The sequence below is a fragment of the Puma concolor genome, chromosome B1, assembly GCF_028749965.1.
Source record: "Puma concolor isolate L17-30 chromosome B1, mPumCon1.1.hap2, whole genome shotgun sequence".
In the NCBI taxonomy this organism is placed as follows: domain Eukaryota; kingdom Metazoa; phylum Chordata; class Mammalia; order Carnivora; family Felidae; genus Puma; species Puma concolor.
Genome location: NC_141670.1, coordinates 84,371,669 through 84,391,880, shown reverse-complemented (window position 1 = coordinate 84,391,880; position 20,212 = coordinate 84,371,669). Strand labels below are relative to the sequence as shown.

The window sequence follows — 20,212 nt, the reverse complement described above, 5'->3', positions numbered from 1 at the left end:
AACCTTTTCTACCTAAAATAGTTACAAGCAGTTTGTCTTCTCTACCTAGGAAAACTCATAATTTTTCCACCTGCTTTTACACACAAACACACCCAATCTATGAACAGAAGTAAATCATTTGATTCCTATTATCAATGTATTGACAGTGAGTTAGAGGTAAGTTTTTGTACTGTCGTGACACCCTCCCCAGGGCAAAATGGGAGGGATGGAGAAGAGAGGAGGGAAATTTAATCAAAATCTGTTATTTAACAGCATGCACACAAAACAATAAGTTTACCAGCTAAATTGTTAATGCTAACTGATACATCCATCAGAAATATGGCAATATACATTTTGAATATAGTTAATGAGCACCTTTATGATTCTAAATTGATGTTCTGAGTCTCCTTAATATTATGGGAAGCCATGAGAAATACACCATACCAAATTTTTACATTTTTTTTCCAAAAACACACATATTGAGAGCTTACTACATACAGGCACTGTTATTAACATCAGGGATACAGCAGGAAATAAGACTATTCAAGGAGCCTACCCCTCTGTAACCTCTATTTGGTAAGGGCTTGACAGGGAATAATCTATAATGAAACAAATACATATAATAAAATATCTGGCAAAGATAAGGCTATGAAAAAAATAAATCAGGATAAGCAGATAGACAGTGACAGAAAGACTTTTATGGAATACAGCATTCAGCATATCACCATTAGCTGGCATTCATTAGTATGATTTATGGATGTGCATCTTCTTCCTTCATATATGATTATAATGATGCTAGCAATGTTACTTTCCATATTTATAGCTATAGCTTTAAAAAAAAAAAAAAGAAAAGAAAAGAAGATAAAACTTCAAACTGCTCCAGAGAGCTTAGCTGGTCAAGCCCTACCTTCTGACTACAGACACCAACGCAGGGCCTGTCACTGTTTGTTGATTTTCCTAGCTTCACAGCCTGCTCAATACCTTGAATCAAAATGAGCCACCTCTGTCACACTGCCATGTGCCATATCTGCCCACAGACAGTACCCCTCATTCATCACCAACAGCAGCTCCCTTGATGTCACGTCAGCATTTCCTATGGGCTTCTCAGTGAATGTGTACATGGAGCTTTCTTCACGAGACTTGCTGTAGAGCAGCTGCTCCAGGTCCTGCTGCCATCCATCCTCAGCCAGGGCGCAGCCAAGCAGAGCAGCACACACAGCTTCATCGTTTGCAAACTGGCTGCTTTCCAAGGCAGCTGGGAAAGGCTAGTGCGACACTGTGTTGCTGTGTATTTATATAGTGATTATCACCCCTGTGGCATGGCTACAGGCTGATCAAACAGTATGTTCAAGCTAAACTGGGATAAATTCACTTCCTCTCTCAACCTCCTTTGAAGAGAGAAGCAGGAAAAAGTGAACCACAGATAGGTGTTCGAAAAGACTGGGTTATAAAAACAAAGAATTGGCAAGCATAAAATGTCTTGTATAGCATTACTGTAGGTGCTCACAAAAATAGTGGTGCTCAGAGACCTGCCAAATGTGCTCCATATTTGCACCAAATGGATGAGTAAAAGCTGATTCCTGCCCCTGGAGCTCATAGTCTCTTTGAATGTGGATGGGACCTGTGACTTGTTTCCAACCAAAGGTGAAAGGATTTCAAATGTAATTAATGTTGATTTGGAGTTATTATCAAAAGAGACATAATTGTATATGGATCTGGCTTACTCACGTGAAAGCCTTTACAGGAGAGACAGGAGCCTCCCTGAAGGAGGGACTCTACTGTGGGCCTGATGAAGTAAGTGGTCATGTTTAAAAGTGCACATTATGAAGAACTATAGGTAGCCTCCAGGAACTACACATGTCCTCCAGGAACTACACATGTCCTCCACGACCTGAGGGTAACCAAAAGCCAGCAAAAATCCAGGGCCTTTGGTCATATCGACATAGAGAACTTAACTCTGCCAACAATCTGAATGATGTTAGAAGTATATTCTTCCAGTGAGTCTCCAAATGAGAATATAGTCCAGACAATACCTGGATTTCAACCTTGTGAGACTCTTAGGAAGGGATCGAGCTAAGCCATGCTTAGACTTCTGACCCATAAAGACTATAAGATAATGTTATTTAAACTACTAAATTTATAGTAATTGGTTCAACAGGAATAAAAAACAAATACAATGACTTTGAGGTAGCCAATGGTTTCTTAAATAGGATGCAAAAAAGCGCTAACCATAAAGAAAAAGACTGATAAGTTAAACTCCATTAAAAATAAGAACTTCTGCTCACAAAAATCACGGTTAAGAGGGTAAAAAAGGGGGGCACCTGGGTGGCTCAGTCAGTTAAGCATCCAACTTTGGCTCAGGTCATGATCTCATGGTTCGTGAGTTTGAGCCCCACATCAGGTCAGGCTCTGTGCTGACAGGTGGGAGCCTGGAGCCTGCAGCCTGCTTCAGATTCTGTGTCTCTCTCTCTCTCTCTGCCCCTCCCCCCGCTCATGCTCTGTCTCTCTCAAAAATAAATAAGAATTTTTTTTAAATTTTAGGAAAAAAAACAGTAAAAAAGGTACCTTGTAAAGGGTGAGATATATTTGCAACCATATATCAAAGAAAAAAAACTCAATATAGTTACTTATAAAAACTTCTTATTAATTAATAAGTAATATATAGACAACCTGATTTTGTAATGGAAAAAAATGTGCACAGGCACTTCACAGAAAGTATACCAAATGTCTATAAACACATGAGTAGGTGTTTAAAATCATTCTTTCTGGAAAATGAATATTGAAACCATAGTAAAAAATGTCTACACATCTACTAGAATAGCAAACAATTTAAAATTAAAAAAAACAAACAAACCTAAACCAAATAGTATCAGAATATGATACATCTAGAACTCTCACAGACTCTTCTGGGGGTGTGTAAATTGACACAACTACTTCTGAAATTGGTTTGAGATTATCTCCCAAAGCTGAAGATATATACTCTATGATCTTTCGATTCTACTTTAGGGTACATAACAAAAATGTGTACATTTGTACTAGAATATGCAGATCCTTGAATATTAATATTTGACAATACTTGGTCAAACCTTATAGATAATTCAAATGTTCATTAACAATTGTGATATATTCATATAGTTATCATGAGATACTATATAACAATTAAAATGAACAAAAGATTGCTACATGTACAACATAGATGAGTATCATAAACAAGAAGTTGAATTAAAGAATCCAAACAAAACAATAATACCATATGAATCCACTTATAATCAAAACAATCAAAACAATGGTTATAAAAATTAAAATGCTAGTTACTTTGGGGTAATGAGTAGAGGCCTGGTAGAAGGAGAGCTTCCAGATACTACTAAATGTTCTATTTCTTGATCTAGGTGATAGTTATACAGGTGAGGTTTGTTTTGTGAAAATTCATAGAACATACATTTAAGATTTGTACACTATCCTACATGTATGCTACCCTACAATAAAAATTAACAAAAACAACAAAAGTAAATAGATTAGTCAGAATGATGAGTATCAGAAGAGGAATGAAGGACTAGAGTTATCTTAGTGTGATTTTAGTACTTGCAGAGCCCAAAGAAATAGAAGAAAAGAGGTAGTGAAAGTATGTAAAATAGCTAAAAAATCCAGACAAATTAAGCAGGGCAGGTTCAAAACTGGAAGAATGGATATTCACTCAGAAAGAACTCTGGTGATATTCCCTAAAAATGTCTTTCTGGAAAGTCTGCTGGTGATAACACATGAAAGCAGAAGACAATGATAAGTACAAAGACATGGAGCAGACCCTGTTCTTTGGGGAAAATATTATTTCCCTAACAATGGATTACAATGTTCAAAAGAATTTGAAATCAGTGCTGTATTATCAACTTGATTGTATTGATTACTTGATTGTATTGACTAGGCAATGGGATAAAAACTTGAGATATGAAAAGAATGTGTTACCCCACTCCTATCCTGGCTCTTTTGCTGCATAACAAACTTCAAAAATAGAAGTTCAGGGTTCCCAGGGTTCCCTGAAGTGAGCTTTCCAAGAGGTCCAGCAGAAGCTGCAAGACTTCCTATGACCTAGCCTTCAAAAGTCTGCAAGTATCACTATCAAGCCTTCATTCTGTTAGTTAAACAAGTAAATTGGACCAGTCCAGATTCAAGAGGAGGATGGTGAAACAGGCTATTACATGATGAGGAAATAGCATGTATATACAGGGAAGAAAGAAGTGATGCCAGCCATCTAAGAGATATGCTACCATACCACACCATTTCCTTGTTATGCTAAGACATTCTTCATACTAAATTAGTCGTTTATACTGCTTCAGAAAGGGAATTACAAAGTACACAAAGAATAGGAGTCAAATTTTGCCTTTAGTGTGAAGATGGATACCAACAACTGAGGATCAGCCTCTGGAAGGTGGCAATAGATGCCAGCAAGGACAACGGAAAAATAGATGCCCTGCCCCTCTGGTGTTGGACACTGGAGAAAGCTTCCCAGAATACATATGTATTGTCAGGGAGAATGGAAGGGAGAAAATCCTGAGTGAATTAAGAAATTATTGAACTGATTACATTTCCCATAAAGTGACAATGTTTACATCTGTACATTTGTGCCACTAGGCTGAATGGAATGGGACAGAGATTAATTTCAGTTGTCGGAAAATAAAATCATATTTTTGAGCTCCTAAATTTGTGGGCAATTAAATTAATACCTAGACAATTGCTTTAAGCTTTTTTTCCTATTGGTTTGATCATCTTAATTATTCATACACTACAACTCGGTAATAGCTAACTCTGATGAGTAATTTTCCTTTCTAACCCTTTCATTTTCCTGAAATCTTGATATTCTTCTTACACTCTCATAGAAAAGAATAAATTGCCTTATTATTTGCTTAAATTCCATAGTCTTGATGACTTTTAAAATCCAATTTATCTTAGACATAAAATATTTACTATTTTAAACACTTAGTTAATTTCTATTGACTTCTTAATATTATACTCCTGAGACTGTCTAGTCCATTACTCCTGGAGAAGCCCCCAACATAATACCTTCTCAGGTTAATATTTGCTTTGGGGGAAGCTTTTGTCCTTGAGCAGAGTTGTAATATTTCATCAAAGACAGTTGGGCAAATATCTATTGAGATAAGTCACCAAATAGAACTAAAGCAAGAAAAATACTTTAAAGTGCAGATAGAACTTCAGAGAGTAGAATTTCAAGGTATGAATATAAACTTGTAATTTCAGTTTATTCACCGTCAACATACAAAATTCTTGTAGACTCATCAAACACACCTACAACCAAGGTAGACACAAACACAGTGTAGTCTTTCCACAAAGAAATTCTGATTCATCTTTTTATTTTTAGCTCTCTTATTGACCTATACCATTTGTACTACACCCAAAATGTGTACAAAATGTGTACCAAAATGTGAACCTTCCAGTCACAAAGAAGATTCTACTCATGCTCAAGTGATCTCCCCTTACACTCTTGCTCCCCTTCAGTTTATACTCAAACAAGAGCCAGAGTGATCCATTTAGACATGTCAAGTCATGTCAATCCTCCAATAGAATAAATAACACACTAAGAATAAATTCCCTTACAGCCATTTACAACAGCAGGCAACATTCCAATAGGTCTGAACCTCCATCACCTTTCTGCTCTCTTCTCTCTGTACTTCATTCACTTCACTTCAGCATCACATTCATCCCCTTGATGTTCCTGCATTGAATCAGGCACATGCTTCTCTGCCTGTGACAATATTACCCCAGATTTTCAACATTGTTGACTCCTTTACCTTTCTCAAATCTTTGTTCAAATGCTCTTTTCTTAATGAGAACTTCCCTTTAAAACTTTGCCTGTCAGATGAATTATTTTTTTCCATAGCACTTATCACTTCCTAACATATTAGATAATTATCTATTTATTTTTATTTTCTATCCCCACCCATCAAAATGTAAATTCTGTGAGTAAATTATTCTATTTTTTTCACTGATGTACCACTAACCCCTAGAATACTGCTTGGCACATAGTATGCAATCAGTAAACATTTGTTGAATGAATAAATGATGACATAGATTATAAGTATTACTACAAAAAAAATGGTAGGCATAAGTTATGCTGCCTTATTTTGATAAGTTTCATTTTCAACTACTAACATCCAGAACTTCTACTAACAATAATCGCGGAGCAAGTCCTCTGTCCATCTTACCCCCAATACTTTTATTACTACCATCATCAACAAGACCTAGTCTTAGGTCATGACCTCTACCTTAGACTACTATGAAAATGACATCTCTCTGTGCATGTGTAAAATGATAATAATTACTGATACTCTTGCCTAGGATTTATTTTAAGATAAACATCAAGAAGCTTTATGTTTGTGAGGGGGGGAAAAAACCTGGTTAAATTTCTTTAATGACTGTAATGAGTGGAAGGGAATGATAGTCTGAGATCAGGAGTAGAGAAAATAAGCAATACAATATAAAGAGAGTTGCAGAACTCAAATCTTCTTTGTTCCATAAACATCCTGACCCAAATATAAGGCACATTTCTCCAGTTAAGGAGAAAGATCTAACAAAGAAAAATGAAGAAAATCTTACGACACTAAAACCAATGGCTACATGCAGCTGTAAAACACTGAAATCAATACAAATAACAACTAAAAATTAAACAAAGTCTCAGAGTATAGGCTTAAAAAGTAGGTAACTCAAGAAATAACATTACTAGCCAATGACTCAGAGCATTACATGAGGATAATGCCAGATTTCTTAAAGCTCACATATGACAGCATTCTTCAAACATCAAGACTTTTTGAGGAAAAATTGTTTGATGAATACAATCAGACTGCCAAGGTCTAACAGTCTGTTCTTTGTATCTGGATGAGCTAAGGGGGAAAAAAAACTGGCTACATAAGGATAAAACAAGATGTGTTTAGTGTTCTATTTAGCACAACTCAACACATCTACTCATTTCCATCCAGATTTTCAGGAAACCAAGTACAAAAGTGTTTTTATAATTTTTTTAAAGCTTACTTATTTATTTTGGAGAAAGACAGTGACAGTGTGAGCAGGGAAAGGGCAGAGAGAGAGGGGGAGAGATAACCCCAAGTAGGCTCTGCACTGTCAGCACAGACATGGGGCTCGATTGCACAAAACCGTGAGATCATGACCTGGGCTGAAACTAAGAGTCAAATCCTTAACTGACTGAGCCACCCAGGCACTGCAGAAAAGTGTTTTTAAAAGGAGTTCTTCATACTCTTTCAAGAGAGAATACAGAAACAGAGGGCAAACCATACAGGTGAAAGTGCCAGAAATACACAGTCTCCTGGCATTTTTTTTAACTGACCTAACACGTTCTAAGATTAATGCAGAAATGATTTATCTTGCATAAAAGATAAGGGAACATAAAATAAAAGGCAATAAGTTCTTCCATACCCTTTCCTGCTTCTATGTCTAGATCAGCTAGCTGGTAATGTTCATTGTATCAAGGTCATAAAAAGGAGGCAAGAGTTTCAAAGAAGACTATATTAGTCCCTATATAATCTGGTATTGAGGCTAAAAAACAGTGGAAGAAATCTTCAAGGTCAAGAAGCCCATAAGAAAGAGCCTCTCTGGATCAAAAATTTAAATTAGCAAAACCCCTAGATTCTCTATGGTCTTAGTAATCAGGCAGTAAGTACGGCAAGAGCTTCCTGGGGGAAAGGAAAGGAAAAGACAGGAAAGGAGAGGAGAGGAGAGGAGAGGAGAGGAGAGGAGAGGAGAGGAGAGGAGAGGAAGAGAAAGAAAGAAAGAAAGAAAGAAAGAAAGAAAGAAAGAAAGAAAGAAAGGGAGGGAGGGAGGAAGGAAGGAAGGAGAAGAGGGAGAGGAAGGGAGAAAAGGGAGGAAGGAGGGGAGAGGGAAGGGAGAGAAGGAGGGAGAAAAGGAAGGAAGAGAGAAAAAGAGAAAGAAAGAAAAAGAAAAGTGGGGGGCAGTGGGAGGAGGATTTGTTCCTAAGTCCTGCCGTTCTCATGGCCACCATAATGACTAAAATTTAAAAGACTGTCGACACTAAATGTTGGCAAGGATATAGAGTGACTAGAAATCTCACATATTGTTGATAGAAACGTAAAATGATACAAACACTGTGGGAAAAGGCTTGGCAGCTTATAAAACTAAACAATTTCCTCCTTATCCATGACTTAGCAATTCCACTATAGATATTTACCTAAGAGAAATGAAAGCATATGTTTACAAAAAAACACTTGTACAACAATATTCATGGCATTCTTATTCATAATGATCCAAAACGAGAAAAATCCAGGGTCCATCAATAGAAAAATGAATAAACAATCTTTGATATATCTATACAATGGAATACTACATAAAGTACATCTATACAATGGAATACTACATAAACTGTAAAATACTACATAAAGTGGCAATGAACTATTAATACATGTAACAACATGTAACAACTTAGATCTCAAAAGGATTATGCTAAATGGAAAAGAAGACACAAAAGACTACATATTGTATTCTTCCATTTATATGACATTCTAGAATAGGAAAAAAACATATCTATTGTAGAAAAAAAAAACAGAAAAAGTACTTTCCTCTGAGGATACAGGTAAAATTTGACTGGAGAGGGTCATGAAGGAATTTTCTTGGGTGGTGGTGATATTTTATATCTTGATACGAGTTTGGTTTAAACAAGCATAATCATTGGTCGAAATTCAGTGAATGTGCTGGTCATGTTTGTGCATTTTATTAATATAAATTTCATATCAAAAGAAAAATTATAATCCAATAATGAATTCTAGTTAATAATATATATGCTGAAATATTTAGGGAGAGGTATGCTGATATCTGCAATTTACTTTGAAATGCATCAGAAAGATAAGATGAATTAAAGGAGGGATAATGGGATATAAAATATGATAAAGCACCTATAGAACAATATAAATGATAGTATTTGAGTTGTGTGGTTTTTCACTATAAAATTTTTTCAACTTTGCTATATGTTTGGAAGAAATCATAATAAAAAGTTTTAAAATTTAGCATCTCAGCCCCTACGGTGCTTGATAAAATAAGAAGCCCCTCTGGATTAAAGACCCTTGCAATCAATTGCATCTTCTTGGGATGGATGAGTCTGAAGAAAGACTTCAAGACACTGAAGGACATGGCCAGGACCCCCAGCCCTGATGACTTACGTAAAGTTGGATGAAGTCTTGTCACAGGAACCCTGGCATCCAAATATGACATGGATAGAAATATACTTGCTCCAAAAAAACGATCACATATAAATACTTTTAGACTCACTTGGGATTATTAATTACATAAATTCATGTAATGAATGTTTAGATGTAAGAACTATTTCAGCCTCATTGATATTTTATCTTTCCGTTCTCCTTGTAAAATATACACTGAAATGTATTTCAAAGATCCTTATAAAAGTAATAAAATAATGTAAAAACTATCATAAAACCAATCATATATTTTATAGAAAATAGCGGAATAAAATCACGTTTTGAGAGATGTCAAATCCAAGGAGATTTATGACTGAAGAAAAGACAACTTTCTACCGTCTTTAAACTTCTAATCTGTTCAACTTCTTGTGTTAGTGCAGGATTGGAAAGTCATTTTATTATTGCCAATTTGAAAAGACTCTACTGATCACTGGTCACACTTATAGAAAACCTCAGCACGAATTCTGTAAACTGAAAAATCTTTTTAATAACTGTCTATGCCTCATCTTCTCCATTACATGTTCTCAGATTCCATCGCTCCACTCCTGCTTTAGAACAAAACAAAATACTCAGGTTTCCTTGTGAAACCAGTTGCTATTATGACATACTAAGATCTACTGATTTTGGCCCATGCAGAAATGTAAACAAAAGAAATCTAGAGATCACAAGGCACCACAAGTTAAATATGATCCAGGAATTCAACATGCTTCCAAATAAACAAGTGCTCTCTAAGAATGAATTAACAAAAGTATAATGAGGTCAAAATGTAACATTAACTTAATTCAACTAGTGGAACTCTGTCAAGATAAAGGTCTGATAGGAACTTCAGAGAAATAAAAAACTAGAATATATTTCTGAGAAGGTGCAAAAATAATACTTAAAAGAATGGAATTTAATGGAAAACTGAAAAAAAGTACTAGGCAAGAAAATTGAGAAAATTGGTGACCATCTGCCTTCTACCTTCACTGAAACAGCACAAGATAGAACCATTTATAGAAGGTCAAGGAAGAGAAAACATTCATTCAATGGTCCCTTTTCAATCTTTAGTGAACTTAAGGTTTCTTTTTTTTTTTTTTTAATTTTTTTTCAACGTTTTTTATTTATTTTTGGGACAGAGAGAGACAGAGCATGAACGGGGGAGGGGCAGAGAGAGATGGAGACACAGAATCGGAAACAGGCTCCAGGCTCCGAGCCATCAGCCCAGAGCCCGACGCGGGGCTCGAACTCCCGGACCGCGAGATCGTGACCTGGCTGAAGTTGGCGCCCCAACTTCAAAAATTTTGGCGCCCCAAAAATTTTTTTTTAAAAAAGAAAGACATAGAGAGGAAATGAGGCAAATAGGATCATGACAACACACTCATCCTCTTGACTTTCAAATTTTCAATCTTCTAGGAAATTTATTAAAAGCTTAGCATGAGTGGATACTTTCGTTCTTGCAATGCAGTGAAACGATGGATTTTTAAAATCTAGGTTTACATGAAATAAAAAAAAATGATAAAATTTATGGGCACAAAAGCCAAAGGAAAAGGCAACAAGCAGATCTGGGTTTACCCTCACAGTCACATGTTACGGTGAAAGTACTTAGACTTGCCATAAAGGAATGTGGTAGCTGAAGCGTAACCTCAACCTCTGCCAGAGAATTTGATACAGATGATCAGACAGATGGAAAATTATCCAATCCAAAAGACCAAATCAAAGTTAAAAATCAAGTGTTCAAGATTGCACAAGACATTGCTCTATTCCAAAGTCAGAGACAAGGCTAAATAAATCAGCTTAAAATTCTAATAGGAATCCAAAAAGTTCAGCTTTGATCTTGGGCAAGTTCTTCCTACACCCAGTCAGAGTAGTGATGTAAACTCTAAAGAGGTTTAAATACATGAAGCTAGCACACCCTTAAAAATAGGCACTGACCACACTCAGGTATCACCTCACGCCAGTCAGAGTGGCCAAAATGAACAAATCAGGAGACTATAGATGCTGGAGAGGATGTGGAGAAACGGGAACCCTCTTGCACTGTTGGTGGGAATGCAAATTGGTGCAGCCGCTCTGGAAAGCAGTGTGGAGGTTCCTCAGAAAATTAAAAATAGACCTACCCTATGACCCAGCAATAGCACTGCTAGGAATTTATCCAAGGGACACAGGAGTACTGATGCATAGGGGCACTTGTACCCCAATGTTCATAGCAGCACTCTCAACAATAGCCAAATTATGGAAAGAGCCTAAATGTCCATCAACTGATGAATGGATAAAGAAATTGTGGTTTATATACACAATGGAGTACTACGTGGCAATGAGAAAAAATGAAATATGGCCTTTTGTAGCAACGTGGATGGAACTGGAGAGTGTGATGCTAAGTGAAATAAGCCATACAGAGAAAGACAGATACCATATGGTTTCACTCTTCTGTGGATCCTGAGAAACTTAACAGGAACCCATGGGGGAGGGGAAGGAAAAAAAAAAAAAAAGAGGTTAGAGTGGGAGAGAGCCAAAGCATAAGAGACTGTTGAGAACTGAGAACAAACTAAGGGTTGATGGGGGGTGGGAGGGAGGAGAGCGTGGGTGATGGGTATTGAGGAGGGCACCTTTTGGGATGAGCACTGGGTGTTGTATGGAAACCAATTTGACAATAAATTTCATATATAAATAAAAAAAAAAATAGGCACTGGCTCACATTGTTTGAACTTAAGGAAATCTGTATATGCTAAGGAACACTCTGGCAGTAGGCCAACAATTAACAATTGACTTCCACAAACTCTTCTTTCCTTCTCTCTCTGTCTGTCTCTCTGTCTCTCTCTCTCTCTCTCTCTCTCTCTCTCTCTCTCTCTCCTTTTTTAACTTTTCAATGGGCTCTGTGTTCATCAACGTATACTTGTGTTCTCATAGCTGAGTAAGATGGGGAGAAGGAGGAGATGGGAATTTCTAATGATTTGAAGTAGAAACATTTGTCTGCCAATATCAGGTTCTAGAAATATAAAATCTCCTAGTGTTAGGCTACTACATCTTTCATACTCATTTTGATGCTATATAGGCTAGTTTATTTCCTTTATATGATTCAGTCTGAGTTTATAACGTGTAATTATATGTGTTGTTTATATAAAAAATGAATGTAACCACTCATTTTGACAGGCTAATGAGATGCAGGAGTACAAAATGCTAGAAGTACATGATTTTATAGAAAATTGTACTATTGTACTTGTTTTGTAATAAACCAAATTGCAGACCTCCAAAATATGCTGCTGCCTTACAATAAAACCATGCACAGCAATAGCTAAGAAAAAAGACTTCTTACTTTTCAGTGATAGTCACCTCTTCTATTAAAAAAAAAAATGCTCTGGGGCACCTGAGTAGTTCAGTCAGTTGAGCATTAGACTTGATTCCTGCTCAGGTCATGATCCCAGGGTCATGGGATTGAGCCCTGCATGGGGCTCCATGCTAACAGCAGGAAGCCTGCTTGGGATTCTCTCTTTCCCTCTGCTCCTCTCCACTGCTTATGCTGTCTCTCAAATAAAATAAAATAAAATAAAATAAAATAAAATAAGATAAAATAAAATACTGTGTTGTTTTTAAAACAGAAAAATAAGTAAACACCCAAGAAATACTCCAAAAACTGATGTTCCTCATCAAAATAAACTAGCAAAGCCTAAAAGTACTTTGAAAATATCAGTCTGGTGAAGGTTATAACAAATTTAGATAGTGCGTACTCTTCACCATCAGCATTTACAGAACATTTTTGCACTTGACTAATTTTCTTCTTATTGGCATTATTCCCAGCTCGTACCTTCTCACTCTAAGATGCTGTCTGCTACATTTATACTTTAAGCTAAATCGTTGCCCAGATACTTTACACTGCATTTTTCAAATGCACATTTCCTTCAAACTACCAATATTCCACCTAAGATACTTTTTACTTTGACCAAAAGACAATCTTTTTTTTCCTTAAATTAACCATTTTTAGAAACTAACTTCTATATTATAGCACCAAAGAAAAACACTAGTGGCATTTTCTACCCTTTTTCTTTCTTCCTTTGAAACTTTCCCTCTAACACCCAGGTGTCATGAACAGTCAATATGTGAAACATCAGTCTCACATATATTCTAAATCAAGAGGCATCAAACTGTTTGGCCACTGTGAAAACGAGAATGAATGGGCTTCCAATTACAGTGACGTCAAATGCAGAAGAGAAGAAACACTTGATTTCACCTCTGAATCTCTGCTTTATAATTGACCTACTTTGCATTGTACAGAATAATCTTCCTCACTGCTTTCTGACATAATTGTCTAAACAAATAAGCTGCCATATTACCTCACCTTTGTGGAACTTGTCTTTCAATTCAATCTGCATGTAATAGAGCAAGGAGAGAATGCTCTAAAGACCAAAAAATGCTATTTATACAAGAGTGCCTCTCACACTCTTTCTGAATCTATTTATTCTTAGTTTGAATAGAATCAAATAAGGCAGTACAGTATAATTATTAAGAACACAAACTCTGGAGTTAGAGTGTCTAAATTGAATCCTGGCTCTGCTATTTACTAGGTCTATGACCTTGGGCAAGTTACTTAAACTCAGTGTTCTGTTGGATCGCCCATAAGATGAGCAAAATAATAATACCTTGTATAGAGTTGGTATAGGATAAAATATATAAAATACCTAGAACTGTGCCAACCACATAGTTTTTGTTTGATTTCTAAGCCCATAAATGCTATAAACAGCAGGAAAGAAGAGGGACAAGGGCTCCTGTAGGTATTTGCACCTACACCAGTAAGCATAATCAACTAAAATTCTAATTACTAGCAGGGGGAGGAGGTCCCTGTATTGTTTAAAAATAAACATAAGAACTGGGGACATTGAGTATGGGAATAAAAGCCTAGTGAGTATCCAAGGACACATCACTCTATTACATCACAATAAAGTAGTGAAAGTTTATAAAAAGAAACTTGAACCAATCTGTCCAAGGACATCTATTTTAGCTCAGTAAAATAGTTGATGTTTAAAAAGATGATGCTGAGCATCCAAGAAATGATAAAAATAGATCAATAAATCAATTAAAGATGAAATACATTTTGAAAATTTTCTATTTGAAAGAGCCAAATAAAAAACTTTAGTGCCTTAATAGATACATACTTACGTATCCAAAATACTCAGTTATTCAGAAGGATTTAATCTAAGTGGTCTTATGAGAAGATACTGAAAGTAAAAACAAAATATAACATAGCAAACTATTTCATGAGGAAGTGTGGCAAAGACTGTTAATTGTCCCCTACCTTTCATTCTCCAACTTTTCATTTTGGAAATAAAAATGTCCTTGAGTATATGAGGTTATGACTACCTGCTCATCTAGGGACTACATGCCCCTGTCTCCGTTGCAAATTAGTGAAGCCATGGGACATGGTTCGAGCCCCATGTCAGGCTCCATGCTGACAGTGCAGAGCCTGCTTGGGATTCTCTCTCTCTCTCTCTCTCTCTCTCTCTCTCTCTCTCTCTCTCCCTTTCTTTCTTTCTTTCTCTCTCTCTCTCTCTCTCTCTCTCTCTCTCTCTCTTTGTCTCTCTCTCATCTCTCTCTCTCTTTCTCTTAAATAAACTTTAAAAAAAAAAGAGAGAGATGCAGAATTAATTAGATGCAAATTCTGCCCTCAAAGACTTATAATTCAGAAAAGAAAAGTTAAGTGCCCAGACAATTATATTACCATATCATCTATCTGGCTTGTCACCTGACAGTTATAAACAAGGTATTATGGGATTAGAGTTGAGAACAATTTTATCAACCTGGACCAAGAAATCTTAAATCAGAAAAATCTTCATGAAGATGGCCTTTGAGAAAGACCTATAAATAAAAGGATTTCAAAAGCAGAGATAAACAGTGACATGAAAGGAAAACAGTATGCATGAAAGCACTATAACAGAAAAGTGGAAACCTGTTAATGTGTCCTATTAGAATAGAGAGTAGGCTTGAAGGGCCTTAAACTATGTAAGCTGGAAGAGTAAGTTGTGAAGAGCACTAAATTTATTATTATTATTATTATTATTATTGTTGTTGTTAATTATAATTATAAAATATGCATTAAACTCTTTGTATAGGCAAATATTTTGTTAAATGTCTTATGTGTACTTTCTCAATTTATTGTCAAAATAAATCTTTTATATATCTCACAAAATACTTTATATATCACTTCTAGTGTGAGGAATCTGTGCCTAATATTCAATAGGCAACAAATATTTTGAAGAACTATAAAAAAGTGAAGGGCACTCTCTAACTGGGGTTTAGTAAAGCTAATCACCACTTAGGAGTGTGCAGTGCAGGACACAACAGGGAATAGTGAGAATATATATATTTTGCAACAGGCAAGGTAAGAAATGGGTGCTTGAACTAGTGGGGCTACATTGAAATAGGAAAAGAGGGGATGGACTGGAAACATGATGAAGAATTTGACAAGTAATAATGTGATTGTGTAATGAATCCTATGAAAAATGAAAGTGGGAGGAAAACTAGAGGTTTAGAATCTGAGTTCTGAAATTAATAAAATAAGGAGGTGTTGATATTAACAACAAATAGGAGGTAAGGAGGTACATGGCAGCATATGGTGATGTTGATGGAGTCTACGCAGAGAAACTTTGCTTTCTCAGTACCATGCCTTACTATGTAACTTTGCAAAATTGGCTAAATGCTTTCAGCCTGTTTTCTTCTCTGAAAAATAGGAATAATAATATCCAACTCATAGACTTAGAGGATTAAATATGATAATGTTTTTTTAAAAGGAGATACAAAGCACCTAGTGTTGTAGATAACACACAGTAGGCATTCACTAAACAGTGGCTAATTCCCTTATTGTTGCTCTGCTGCTTCTGAGCATTATGAAAAACTGGGAGAATGAGGTATAGGTTTGAGAGGAATTTATACACTGAAGATGTGAGAGTTGATGAATTCGTGAAAGAAATTACATAATTTTGAGGAGAGAACATTGGGGAATACCTCCATTTTAAGACATAGTAGGAGAGATGGGAGCCAGTGAAGGAGACAGGAGGACATATTAGTGAGGTTAGAAGAGATGAAAGATAGGGAAAAAGAAAATTCAAAGAGAGGATGGTTAACATGTCAAATGCTCCTTAGAGGACACAAAGAGTTGAGAAAAATAGTATTGATTTTAGTGGCAGAGTCAAGAAAATGCAGTTTGTCAGGAGACAGAGACCTAAAATGTATTTATCAACATATGGGAAAGAGCTAGTTGACAAAAAGATTAAGTTTATAATGGAAAAAAGGAAAATCAAAGGAATAAAATCCGAGAGGAAGAAAAAGAGGTTAGATTAAGAGTACAGGTGGAAAGATCGGCCTCTGCCAGGAGGAGAGATGTACTTTCTTCATGGAAGAAAATGGAGAAAAAAAGGGGGAAGAAAAAAATGAAGATATTGAAGGCAACGCTGCATCATGAGAGAACTCATTTAAGCTGACTTTTTAGTAAAGTAATAGGTTAGAGGTTAGCCACTGAGGGGAAATGAAATGGATAAAATTAAAGACTTGAAGGGATGTTCAGTTTAGTTTTTCATTCACAGGTAAAAGGCATTTATCCAGTAAAGTACATTATTTCTCAATGTTTCTACTTTGATAATATTTTTACCAAATCTATTTTGCTCCTCAAAGCATTCATTTTTCTAATATTTGGAGAAAGTTTTCAGAGAAAATCACCTTGAATGACTGAAATGAACCATTCCCAGTCGTTTTCACCTCTTAATGTCAACTCTTCATATAAAAGAGATAAATGGTGGCAGAGATGGAAGGGGTACCAAATTGCACAGCATCATTACAAAACATTCACCTTCCTATGAAATAACTATAATTCAATTTTCATAGATCTATTCTCTACATCCACTGAATGATGTCCCCTAAAAATTTATGTCTACCCAGAACCTTAGAATGTGACCTTGTTTGTATCTTTGCAGATATATTTAGTTAAGATGGGTCATTCTGGGGGCACCTGGATGGCTCAGTCGGTTAAGGGTCTGACTTCGGCTCAGGTCATGATCTCACCATTCATGAGTTCAAGCCCCATGTCAGGCTCTGTGCGGACAGCTCAGAGCCTGGAGCTTGCTTCGGATTCTGTGTCTCCCCCTCTCTCTGCCCATCCCCTGTTCATGCTCTGTCTCTCTCTGTCTCTCAAAAATAAATAAACATTGAAAAAAATTAAAAAAAAAAAAGATGGGTCATTCTGGATTAGGGTGGACCCTTAATCCAATATGACTGGTATTTTCAGAAGAGAGAAATTTAGACACAGACACAAACATAGCAAGAAGACCCACGAAGAAAGAGGTAGATAATTGATGTATGCTGTCATAAGCCAGGGAATGCCTGGGGCTCTCAGAAGATAGAAGACACAAGAAAGATCCTCCCCTACCAGCTTCTGAGGGACCAGAGCCCTGCCAACATCTTGATTTTGGACTTCTGGTGTCTAGAACTGTAAGCAAATACATTTCTGTTATTGCAAGCCACCTAGTATGTGGTGCTTTGTTATGGCAACGCTAGGAAACTTATGTACCTAACAAAAAGAAATAAGGGAGCCAAGTCCTGCAACTTGGCTCAAAAGGATCATCCAAAATTCAAAAGAACTGTTTTCTATCAGAACTTAGTTTTGTTGAGCCTGCATCCCTCTTCAGAAATATCAGAAAAATATTTCTTAAACTGTCTTCATAAACAAACTAATGATTTACCTGAAAGTCCTGAAAAAATGATGGGAAGTAAATATGAGGAGGAAAAAAAAATCCTGGTAGGATCCATTATATAAAAAACTACCCAAGTGCCATTAGTCCCAGGGTTCTACAGAAGAGATCATCAAATGAAAATGATAACTAATCACTCAAAATAACCAATCAATAGAGAAAAAAACAATAGCCTGAGGCCCAAATACATGTCCCTTTAAAAGGAAAGACACCCAATTAGAACACTGAGCCTGGAGCAACATACAGTAATGAAAGCAAACAAAGTGTTAGGGTTTCATCTGGAACTCCTTGATAACACATCAAAGGGAGTCATTTGTGCAAAGACTGCCAGAGGGAATGGAAAGGACAAAGGCCCACTCCTGTTTGAAGGCTGTGTGGCTGAATCTTACCACATACTTGGATTAAAAAAACCCAACCTGCCTCTCTATTCTTTGAGCCTATAAGATATCACAGGAGGAAATAAATCAAAACTTAGAGATCAAGGTCTGGCATTGTGGTGAAATTACTCTAGAGAGATGGTGAAAACATACTACAAAGAACCATCGAGCAGCAAAAGAAAAACTTTAGACCTAAGATCCTTTTTCTTGAAACAATGAAATTGCAGGGAGATAAAGGGGGGAAACTACTTATTTTTCACTTAGAGAACTACTGGAAAATATCCTGTGTTTATAAGTGCAAAATGAAAAAAATATATAGAATGGAGTGAATAGGGGCACAGTAAGAAGTTATGGGGATATTATTTGTAAAGAACATCAAAATTTGGTGTGAAAATGAACTGGAATCATTATAGATGTGTTAAAATTTGAGTAGCAAGATCAAAATTATTCTTCAGAAAGATGCTTCTTACTGCTTCTGTGAGATGGATAGTATATGGAACAGAAACTGCAGTAAAAAAAAAATTCAAATGAGGCAATGAGCACCCAGACTGGGTTAGGTATGTAAAAAGACCAGGACACAGAATTCAAAGTGGATTAGATAAAACAGACTTGCACTTAGATCTGCCTTCCTTCCATAAATTTTTCAGCCAAAAATTCCAATCTTTTATTCTACCACTCTCAAGTAAATTTTCCATCAATGCTTTGCCTATATTCCATTAAATTCAATAACTATTTTATTTCCCTCATCTCCATCTGGTCCTCACTTGCCTCCCTACACAAATTAATAACAAAGTTCATAATTATAATCACTCATTTCCACAACTCCCAACTCCTTACTCCTCTCTCCTCCAATTATACTCACCTGGCTAAATCCCAGTGCTCATAAAGCCCAGCTCCCCACACTCCGTCCTTGTACCTGCATAACTCAAGGATGGAGTGGATGCTCCACTCCAAGAATGAGGCTCAAGAAAAGCACAACCATGCTTACCCTTCTCCATTGTATTTCATAGTCCCTAGCCTTAAGAGAACACTTGCTCGGCATTTATCCTGTCTTCCTTGCCCATTCCCTGTCCCACTCACTTAATCATTCCATGTCTTCTCTGTCGTTAAACCTTCAACACCATCTCCTCTCAGCTGATGAGCTTGCTTCCCATTTCTGTGAAAAGAGGGATGAGATCATTAGAGACAATTTTCAAGCTCTCATCATCATATCTGCTTAAATCTGCCTTTCTTTTTGATGTTAGAAAAGAATGGTCCATGCTCTTCTCAAAGTCTAATGCTTCCTCTTGTCTCTAGGTCTGATACCCTCTACCTACTCAAAGACATCACTCCAACATTTATCCCTCTTCCATCTTTTTCATTATCATTTTTCCTTTCTCCTAGATTATTACTATTAGCATACAAACATATTATAACAGTTTAAAAAAAAAAAGTCTTGGTTCCATACTCTTATTCAATTATTACCTCATTTCTTTATCCCAGACTGTTGTGAAACTTAATTTTCTGTTCTGAGCTTTCTTTTCTATTTAATCTATTTCAAGTAGGTTTTTGCTATTAACACTTAATAGAAACTGCTTATATCAGGTCACCAATTGCCCCACAATTGCTATATGCAATGGTAAATTCTCAGTATTTATCTTAGCTATCATAAGGTTTTAATACAATTGATCACTTCCACTTTGAGACATTTTCTTTGCAAGCTTTCTAGGATGCCACTTCCTCTTGGTTCTCCTCCTATTTTTTTGGTGTTCTCTTTCCATATACCCCAATCTGTACATAGTATAGTGGTTCAGTGCTCAGTCTTCAAACCTCTTCCCTCTTCTATCTATATACCTCTAAAGGTGGTAAAATTTAGTCTCGTGGCTTTAAAAATCATCAACATGGATATAACTGCCAAATATATCTTCTTTATCCAGAC

General features: G+C 36.3%; 1 long non-coding RNA gene across 2 annotated transcripts in view; it reads right to left on the bottom strand.

Annotated features, from left to right (window-relative positions):
• The window catches only part of LOC147581733 (uncharacterized), a 100,815-nt gene that overhangs the window by 59,307 nt on the left and 21,296 nt on the right, over window positions 1–20,212 (bottom strand). For both annotated transcript variants that reach the window (XR_015250198.1, XR_015250199.1), the window contains exon 3: window positions 19,375–19,450. This is a non-coding gene — a long non-coding RNA (uncharacterized LOC147581733). The remainder of the gene's footprint in view (window positions 1–19,374; window positions 19,451–20,212) is intronic.